The sequence below is a fragment of the Rissa tridactyla genome, chromosome 2 (genome assembly GCF_028500815.1).
Source record: "Rissa tridactyla isolate bRisTri1 chromosome 2, bRisTri1.patW.cur.20221130, whole genome shotgun sequence".
NCBI lineage: Eukaryota > Metazoa > Chordata > Aves > Charadriiformes > Laridae > Rissa > Rissa tridactyla.
In genome coordinates, this window is record NC_071467.1 from 156002850 (window position 1) to 156013248 (window position 10399).

Here is a 10399-nt window from a genome sequence, read left to right on the forward strand (position 1 = left end):
AAAAATAAATTCCGCTCATTTTGGAGAACACTAGCAGAGACAGCCCCAAAATGCTTCCAGGAAACAACTATTATGCATACTATATTTCACCGAAATGCATGCAAAATTAAAACCCAGCTGGAAAATGAAAGCAAACAGACATGATAATTTAGGGACACTGTCAGGTTAAAAGTGTACTATGCAAAATCAAGTGTTAGTACACAAAATTTAACAGATGTGCTTGTTTAAACATAAGCAGAAAATAATTTTAATAACAGAAGTTCTGAAAACTACTTTCCACCATTTTTGACAGCTCACATTTTCACTTTCTTGATAGTAAAAGTGCCCATGATCTAATGAACAGTGACAAGTGCACCTGATGTACCAGGCTGTTGTTGTTAATTTTTGTCAGCTTGTTAAAGCCAAATATGCACTTTAATATCCCTAAAAACACCTGACAGTATCACCAATTAATATTACCATGCATGATCTACTGCTTTCCCCTTTTAAGAAAAATCAAATTATGTTTGATTTCTTGCATAAACGTGGAGAATATGTTCTTTACTGTCAAAATCTTATTTTTACAAACAATTAATTACTGGATATTTTTTTAATTTAAACCTGATATTCAGCAGAAATTATTATTAGTTTCATGGAGTACCAGTTATTAAACATTTCAAATGTTTTAGGATTGATTACTCAAAATTTTTCAATCATGAACATTGAGAACAAAATAAAAATTCATTCTCCAGCATAAATGATTTCTGAAACAACAATTTCAACTTCAAATAGCTGCAATAGTTTGCAGAGAAATAGGAGAGCAGAGCTGGCAAAGCTAACAAGGCAACTGAGCTTCCTTTTAAATAAGTTGCTCAGAGAAAATTTAAACCAAACCCAGGGCCGCTTCCAATTTAAGATCCGCCAACACGCTAGATCTCAAGCTAGGAATGAGCACCAGCGCTATTAACAAGACTAGCCATTAACCAGGTTGGTGGTTTTGACATGGTATTTTCAGCTTTTTAACATATCATAAAGCCAAGGAAAAGCATATCTTACTAAAAACACAGTATGCACCATGAATAAAAACAGATTTAAATTTGCTTTGGTTTTTATACCACAAACATTAAAATATATAAATATATATAAATTTATATCAAAATGAGACTAGATTTAGTTAAGGTTTTGATGCCCATCCATCTTCAAATTTTCTCATTAAAAAAACTTGGTATTTTAATTAGCTTTTGGAACACCCAAGTTCCAGTAACCTGACACCAATTCCACAGTGAATCTAAAATAAAATTCAGGTTGCACCAGTATCTTGTACTGCACTGAAATGATCTTTTTTCATTTCCTCTGGACTCTGCACAGTCCTTCCCTGCACCTAATCCCATCAGAGCTTTTTATGTGTGATTAATCAGTAGTAACTAATTAGCTATATTCACAAATTAAAGAAGAAAGAAGAGAAAGAACTACCATTGGGCAGTTTCTTATTTGACTAGATTTCTTTTTTCACTGTGGCTAGATTCCTCTGCCATAGAAAGACAGGACTGAAACTAAAAAAAGCCCATCCCATAAACAAGTTACTGCCAATTTTCTGGGCTTCACTAAGTATCTTCCAGTTCTTGGACATATGGTCAAGAATTAGGAACAGGTTTTCAGTGCTCATCACATTTCTGTTTCTTCTCAAAACATGATCAGATCCCACACACATGTATATTCTCCTCTCTTCCACCCTCCTTCCTATCTCCCTTCGGAAGCACTCTTTCAGTGGCTTTCAGTTTGACAGTTTCTGCAGCGTTTGGGTTACCATTTTAAGGCCTGAGGCACCAAATTGTGTGTACCACATAGATGTGTTAAACAGTTTTATATCTATACATACACAGTTAAATATAATCACATAAATCATTTAACCAGTTTCACTTAAGCTGTGGGGGAAAAAAAAAGAAAAATCTAATTTCTAATTCTAAGTCAAATATGTCTCCTGAGCTGTAGTTATACACCAAGATATTAAAATGGTTTATGCCTTACCAAGCATTGTTTTAACTATGTTAACTTCCATTTGCTGTCTGCTGCCAACCGACTTCATTTCAGAGGACTTCACCAATAAATACCCTTTTCTGGATTGCTTCGTAGGATCACAGAATAGTTTGGGTTGGAAGGAACCTTTAAGAGTCATCTAGTCCAACCCCCTGCAATGAGCAGGGACACCTTCAACTAGACCTGGTTGCTCAGAGCCCCGTCCGACCTGACCTCGAATGTTTCCAGGGATGGGGCATCTACCACCTCTCTGGGCAACCTGTGCCACCGTTTCACCACCCTCATTGTAAAGAATTTCTTCCTTAGGTTCAATCTAAATCTACCCTCTTTTAGTTTAAAACCATTACCCCTTGTCCTGTCACTACAAGCCCTGGTAAAAAGTCTCTCTCTGCCTTTCTTATAAACTCCCTGTAAGTATTGAAAGGATACAATAAGGTGTCCCCAGAGACACCTCTTCTCCAGGCTGAACAACCCCAACTCTCTCAGTCTTTCTTCATAGGAGAGGTGCTCCAGCCCTCTGACAATTTTTGTGGCCCTCCTCTGGACCCGCTCTAACAGGCCCACGTCTCTCTCGTACCATTGGTTACAACTGGTTTTCTGGGCTGAGAACGTACATTGCTGCCTCATGTCTGCTTCTTTTCATCCGCCAGTACCCCCATGTCCTTCTCCACAGTCTGCTCTCGATTCCTTCATCCTCCAGTCTGTATCGATATTGGGGATTGCCCCAACCCAAGGTGCGGGACCTTGCACTTTGCCTTGCTGAACTTCATGAGGTTCACATGGGCCCACTCCTCAAGCCTGTCAAGGTCCCTCTGGATGGCATCCCGTCCTTCAAGCGAATCAACTGCACCACTCAGTATCAGTACACATAGATTTGGCAGCTATACGTTCTAGCACATAGAATTTAAAGGGACACAGTCAAATACACGAGATTACTTTTTTACATAGTGAAATTCTCGCACTAACTACACAAAAGTTTCTACTTTCACAGCTCATAAGCAAACAGAAGAGATTTAGGTAAGAAACACCTCTGTTGTTATATCTATTTGGTAGCAGCACTTCACCTGCAGCCAGTGTCCTTGCCAGAAATCGTGCTCTCCTCATGCCCCAGCGTGACCACGTCACTCATGCGCTGCTCTGGAGAGAGGAAGCATGCACGCTCTTCCCCAGGCTCTGCAGAGGGTACACACAGCCACAGCAAAGCTGAAACCAAAGAGGCAACAAGCAGGCATGTGCATACAGAGGACAGGAAGGAGAAGCCGAAGAGGACTAGCTTCACTGCCTTTAATATCATTCTGAATTCCACCAAATAGCCTTACAGGCTTTCAATAAGCGAGCAATAATTTATTCAGGATGTAAATTCAGTTTAAAAACGTGACAGTGTCCCTTTAAATATTGACTTCACTTTGACAATTTCAGAACTATGTTGATGCTAACTGTAACAGTAAAAGGCTGCAGGTTTTTCAAGAGTAGATTTCACAAAACAGATCCTTGGCAATATGATACTAAAAAAATAAATAAATAAGGTGCTCATTTCTAGCAGTTACCTGATTCCCCTTATTATGTAAGGTTTTCAAACAATGAAAATTACCTGTCCAGAATATCAGTGTCATGTTACATATCCTATGAAAACCATATTAAATATTGATTAGTGAAACAGTCAGTAGTATACAAACCAGTAAGTCTTTCACATTTTTGAAACTTTTGTAGTTAGAACACACCAGACGACAGGAAAGGGGGGGGTGAGGGAAAACATCAACACACGTCAAGGATAAGCACCAAATCCCAGACAAATGAAGTAAGAAAAAAAGGCTTCAAAATGACCTATTATATATTGTTAGTCAGATGTAGTTAATCATAACTTCTGAGTGTTACACATGGGTTCTGAAAAGATAAATTCACTAAATTCACTTTCCTTCTACTTAGTAATTCTAGAAGTAGGATGAAAAATCACCAAGAAGTATGGGACTCGTTTCCTGAGCCAAATGAAGCTGAATTCACAAAACCTAAAAATTAGCAATCAAGAGTAAAAAAAGCTGAACAGAAGTACTTTTCAAGGAAAAAAAAAAACAGGAAAGGGGGAGGAGTGTTGTATTACTAAACTATATTTATTAAGGGTGTCAGTTCACAAGTACTGTGTTATTAAAAAGTGAGCTTATGAGACATATTGAGCTATTCTGCTCAATCATTTTGGAAAATGCTACATTTGCATAGTGTTCTTCACATAATAACCTGTCAAAGTCTCAAGAGAACGATAGCAAATGAATTTCTGACAAAGTCAATCATCAGAAGTAGGGAAGAAAAAGATGTCCTAGAAAACATCTAGACCACAGGTGATTACTCCTTTCTGAATGCAAAGATACTTCGGTATTTCAGTTATACTGTTTAATTAAACTCATGGCATATTTTACAGTGTGTTAAATTAAAGTTCTGCCACCTACCTTTCTGTAGCAGATGTTACTATGTATTCAGTCACAGGAAATATTTCATCAGAGTAACAGTAACGAGCAGATGTGTAATCAAGTACTGCTTTATTCAGCTACAACAGAGAAATGGCACCAAACAACAGTGCACACACTGGTCTTACTAGACTTAAAAATTCATTGCAGCAACCAACTAATTATACTTGCCTACTTCTTCTACTCTTGAACACAGAACAAGCAGACTGCTGAAAGGAAAGAATTCCTGGGGTATGCACACTGCTGAAGCCAGGGAGAAAATCTGTTTTAAGAAGTGTCAAAGCACAGACAGAATGGCTACAGTATTGCATTGCCTTTTTTGTTCATTCAAGACAACACGCAAGTCTGTAAAGAGAAAGCATCGGGAAGTTTCAGCAATGTGTCTTACACAAGATCTCCCTGCTCCATTTTGTCTAGAGTTTAGCAATAGTAATACTTAATATTTAAAGGATTGTGTTAAAAAAAAGAAAAAAGAAAAAAACGCGCCTAAACCAAAAAAAACACAGAAACAATTTTACTGTATTTGTGTGTGCTCTTAAACCTCTTAAGACTGTCTCAGGTATCTCATTTTCAAACCTGGTTTAGAACAAAATTTCAGTGTATACTACATAAGAAACAAAGGCTTTTTACAATAGTAACTGTTGTCCTGTGCAACATTGAAACCTTAAGATACAAAGATGCCAATTAACATGGTTTTTTTTCCACAAAGCGGGGAGGGAAAGGGGAAAGACAGGAGAATGATTATAGTTATTAAGTTCTTAATTACATGTAACTCGGTTTGACAGCATTACTCATGAGTTAAGGGAATTTAAGTATCAACGTACGCCACTACAATCTTTATTAATATGCAAAGAAATCAAATTTAAAGGAGTAAAACTTCCATTTTGAGGTCTTCAGTGAACAATTTGTTTCAAGGATGCTGTACATTCAAGTGCCATTAATTCAGTGCAGGCTCCAAGAATACTGCACACCTGAGAAAGATCAGGCTAAACAGACTTTGTAAGACTAATTGTACTGCTAAAGATAAATATTTAGGAAACAAAACCATTCCAGATCATCACATATGACGCTAGAACCACTGATAAGTGTGCTTAAATCTTATGAAATCCACTCAAGCATTAAAACATCTTTTTTTTTTTTTTTTTCTAAATTTAGTGCAGCATACTTTCAAACAAAACTGGTGTTCCACCAAAAGGAAATGGGGAAAGCATCCAACCACTGAAAAGGTGACAATCTCCTTTTGATAGAAAGTATAGTAAAGAAGTGGCACCGATGAACTGTAAGTATGTTATACAGCTGGAAATCAACAATAAAAGCTTTAACACATTAGTAAGTAACTACTCTGAGCAAGCTTCTAACATCAGCTTCCAAGCATAAGCCAGCCCAGTTTTGCTGCTAGCAAGCTTTGATCTTGCTAATTCAACTATGTCAGCAAATGCTGCAATCACACCAAAATGCAGCTCAGACCCAGCCTGCCAAACTGTCTACTAAAGCAAGAAAATGATAGTCTCAATCATACAGACTTATTTTAACTAAAATTAAACAACAATAATTACCAAACTTGGGTAATTTTTTTTTTAATTTAGAATATAAAAGAAACCTGCCTGGGTCTACTAATAATTATCAGACCAAGACCTGTTAAGTAAAATTGCTGATGTCCTGAAAGCCTAAAACTCTCCTTTGAGATCTGTGCCACCTAAGCTCACTGAGCATGCTTGCTGTTTTGGCTAGATTAGATGGTATAGGGTACAATATGTTCTTACATTTAACGCTAGTTAGTTACCTATGAGTATATATTGTACCTTGTTTTATTAACAGGTATTAATTAGCTGACTTTATTGAGGAGTTCCACAGACAGCATCAGGTCCTGCTAAATTACTTACTGCTGGTTAAATCCTAAAATATGTTTGAAGGCTATTTCCTGTTCTATTTCCTTAGCTGTTTCACAGACATTTTAGCTCCCGTTCCTGTATTAGCAAATCCCTAATAGCTTAAAAGCAGTCTACATGTATGCACAGGTATGCAAATACAAGACCTGAGGGTGAGAAATCCTAAGGAAGTTCAAGAGCAAAGGCAGTTTAACCAGGTATTTGTTTAAGGAAGCACTGCACCACAGTCAGAGGCCAGAATCCTACTGTGCTAGTCTCTAAACAAACAATATTTAGGTACTTACTTCCAATGTACTAGATAAATTGCTATTACGCTTTCATGCGAGCAGAGTGACCTCTAATGTCATTGCTCTTCATTTGGCAATATATTACTTGCTAGTAAATTAGAATCTTTTACTGCTTAAGATATAACAAAACCAAGTAACTTTGACACTAGCTATCATACGTTTAGCAAGCTTTTCTGAAGCACCAATAAATAACCTTTGTACAGCACATTCTTGAAGCATTTCCTCATATGGCCTACCACAGAGAACTACCAAATCTTCCAACAGGCACTGCAAGTACCCACTCCTTCCATCTTGAAATACTAAGATATTCTTAAAATAGTCAGTGGGTATTACTCAAGGACCAGAAAGTAACAAATCACTCTGGTTTGCAAGGAGACCATCTCGATTCCTGTCCATTCCTCAGTAGTCATGCATACAGTACAAACTCTCCCTGCAGAGGTTTGAAACAGTAATCTCTGGAACAAGCCCCTCACCCTGGCCTTCACCTCACAAGACAAGTCTTAGCTCCAAGACTTAAAAACTTAGCTCCATGACATAAAACGATCCCAATCTCATCTCAAACATATAAAATACAATAGTGCTTAATTTCTCCTTACTTGACACATACTAGTTCTCGCTTGCAGTTTCTGGATTTTGTAGAAGTAAGCTCTTCTTTCAAGACACTTTAAGACACCACACTCACAATATTTCTGCCATGACTGTACCCACCCTATCAAGCATTTCAGTCCATACTAGAGACTGCAAGAAGTCCTAAATTTAAAAGAAAGATGGTGGAAGAGCATGACTATATTACAGTCTCACCTTAGAAAGAGTTACCTTTAGATTTAACGTGATAAACCTAGTTTAGGGACAAACGTACACATAAACAACTGGCATTAAAAAACAAACAAACCCACATTACAGTGGCCTTAACCCCAAATGTTGAATGCAGGCACCTTTTGTTAAAATAATTGCCCAAGTCCACAACACACAAAGCTACATTTAAAGTCATTACAAGAAGACACATTAGGGCTGACACACTCACACAAGATCTTATCTAACCTAAACTACTCATTAGAAACCATACTTGAGGATTCTTGAGGTTACCAGCTCACTTTAGCAAATATCCCATAAGAAACGCCAACAGCAGGCTTGCTTGGAAAACAGTTTTAGAAATTTGCTTAAGGAGAAAGACACTGCTGTGATGTTGCAAAATGGGTGCCTGAACAATAGCCGTTTGTATAATTTCAAGGTGTACTCAATGACACTGAATCACTTCAAAGAAGCTGTTCCACCAGTTCTTTATGTAAATCTTCCACAAATTACTGTTACAGAAAGCATACTTTAAAACGCTATAATGAAACAAATTTTGACAAGCTGGAAGATTTAACAAGAGGGATGAAAACACAGAAGTTTCTCTTTTCTTGCAAACACCAAGATTTCCTTAAACAAGGGTTCAAGGCTTAACTTGAAAAAGTTTTCCTTGTCTTTGCATAAGCGCAATCTTTTTACTTAATTTCCTTCTACAACTGGAACCTAACATGCTCAACCTCTGGTTACATTAAGCATATTAATTCTTCCCTCAAATCTGTTTTCACCTTCTTTAGCTCAGGAAAAGAGACAAATACTGCAAATGGCTCTTTATAGACATAATGTTTACCCGTCTCAGAAGGTTCTAAGTCATCTCTATGACTTGAGGTGACATCTTTTGGACTCGATGAGCTGACAGGCCCCTTCCAACCTAGACAATTCTATGATCCCCCCGCTGCCCAAGGCCAGATCTACCCTGCCCCACCACAAACAGCACCTCACTTCCTCATGCGTCTGTGCCGCGCTTCAGGGAATTTGGGTGTTTCATTTTTACTCCATTCGTACGTGTGTCAGAGGACCTGAACTCAACCTGCAGACTAAGGAGGTGCCAAGCCTGGCTCGTCCTGAGGACATGCAGCCGCACATAAACAAAGTTCGCGAGCAGGGTCTCCTCAGCTGGCACCTCGCCTTCCCTGCCTGCAGACCTGGAGCCACCCCTACAGCCTGCGGCTGGACGTGTTAAAAAAAATCTTTAAAAAAAAATATAAAATAAAGACCACCACATAGGAGAAGAGGAAGAAGGGCTTATTTTCGGTTATTTCGTTTTTTAAGAAAAAATGCGCAAGTCATTTCACGCGGAAACACGCCGGAGCACGACGGGCGGGCAGAGGATGCCGAGGCGGGAGCTCCGCCGCACGCCGCGGGCCCGCCACCGGGCCCGGCACCGTGCCCGCCGCCCGCGCTTTCCCCGCCACCCCCGGCCCTGCCCGGCCCCGCGGCTCCCCCTGCGCCCGCAGCTCCTCGGGGGAGCCGCTGCCGCCGTCGGCGGCCGGCTGGGAGTGTGGGGGGGTGTCTCACCGGGCGGGAAGATGGCGGAGGGTCTGCGCCCCGCTGAGGGGAGCGGGGCGCCCCGAGCCCCCGCACTCACCTGTCAGCCACAGCCGGGGCGGCGGGCGGGAAGGGGCAGGGCCGAGAACGACGGAGGGAAGGAGGAGGATGAGGGCGGGAGGGGCAACGGCGACGAGCCCGGCGCCGCGCTCCGGCAGCGACGCGCCTCAGTGGCGAGGAGCCCTCCCGGCGACATCCGGCGGCGGGCGGAAGCAGCCCCCGCTGGCCGCCATGGCGACGGGCCGCTCCTCGCCGCCACCCGGGCCTCTCCCCGCCCCGGAGGCTCGGAAACGCCACCGGCACAGGGCTCGGTACCGGAGGTTGCCAACCCGTTGTGCTGCATTTGACCCGAGGTGTGGTAACGGAACACGGAGCGGCCGCCTGGAGAAGGTCGCCGTCGCGGCAGCAGGCCCCACCAGAACGACAAGAAGGGGGGCAAATGGCGGCACGACCGCCTCCCCCCGCCTCGACGATTCACTGTCAACCTGCCTCTCCCCGGCGTCAACTTGCCTCATCAACAATGCTGATATTTAAAAGGCTGGGTTGTGTTTCATCATAACTGTTGCCCGAGTGGACCGCTGCAGACTGACAAGGGAGACGAAACTTTCCTGAAACACCACTGGGGTTCCGTATTTTTTAATATAGAATGGCTGGATAATACTGAATCTGGACTTTTTCTACGGCATCTGCAGATGATGTGACAGAAACAGTGAATCAAAGCCAACCACTATATTCTGCAAGTAGGCTGTTCACTTTGAAGCTTACAACACATAATTGAAATGTGATTAATTCCTTTGCTGATTAACACTTAGAAGAAGCCTTCACCTAAAATTCTTATTCATTGTAGCAGATTGTGAAAGTCAAGAGGCCTTTGCCTAATTATTTTCTCTCTTCCTGCAGATTATCTAGCTGCCTCAGAAGAGGTCTGTGAAAAGGCCAGAAGAATATGTGCCTCAGAGTGAGGGCTGAAAATATTACATTTTCTTTTCATGTGCTTCCAAGCTACAAGTACGCCTGCTGTTCTCTTTCGTCTTCTTTTTCCTTTCTACATCCTTCTGTGCAGTCATGTCTTAATTGCAGCTGCATTGATGCAGACAAAAATAGTGTGTTTTACCTATTTACTAGCATCTTTTCAATTACTGGAGGTCATTCTATGAGATAACCAGCCTAACTGGTTGAGAAGTTACCATAATTTTAGCCTGTTCCCTTCTTCAAAGCCAGCAAAAGGAGCAAGGAAGGGAGCAAAATGAGTAGCTAAATGGCTTTAAGGATGGGAAAAGCAGGAGACAGAACAGGCAAAAGAAGATGGACAAGAGGCAGAACAGAGCTGCCTGGGAGGAAGCCTGAACAC

General features: G+C 41.1%; 1 protein-coding gene across 6 annotated transcripts in view; it reads right to left on the reverse strand.

Moving 5' to 3' along the window:
* Positions 1 to 9260, reverse strand: part of WDR37 (WD repeat domain 37) — a 52512-nt gene extending 43252 nt beyond the window's left edge. Inside the window, exons 1-2 of one of the 6 annotated variants that reach the window (XM_054189944.1) lie at positions 9089 to 9254; positions 3608 to 3639 (exon numbers count right to left, since the gene is read on the reverse strand). The gene's annotated coding sequence lies outside the window, so the exon portion shown is untranslated. Of the gene's footprint in view, positions 1 to 3080; positions 3199 to 3607; positions 3640 to 9088 lie in introns of those variants that run through there. The other 5 variants (XM_054189943.1, XM_054189946.1, XM_054189945.1 and 2 more) reach the window with 5 other exon arrangements.
* Positions 9261 to 10399: the final 1139 nt, after the last annotated feature.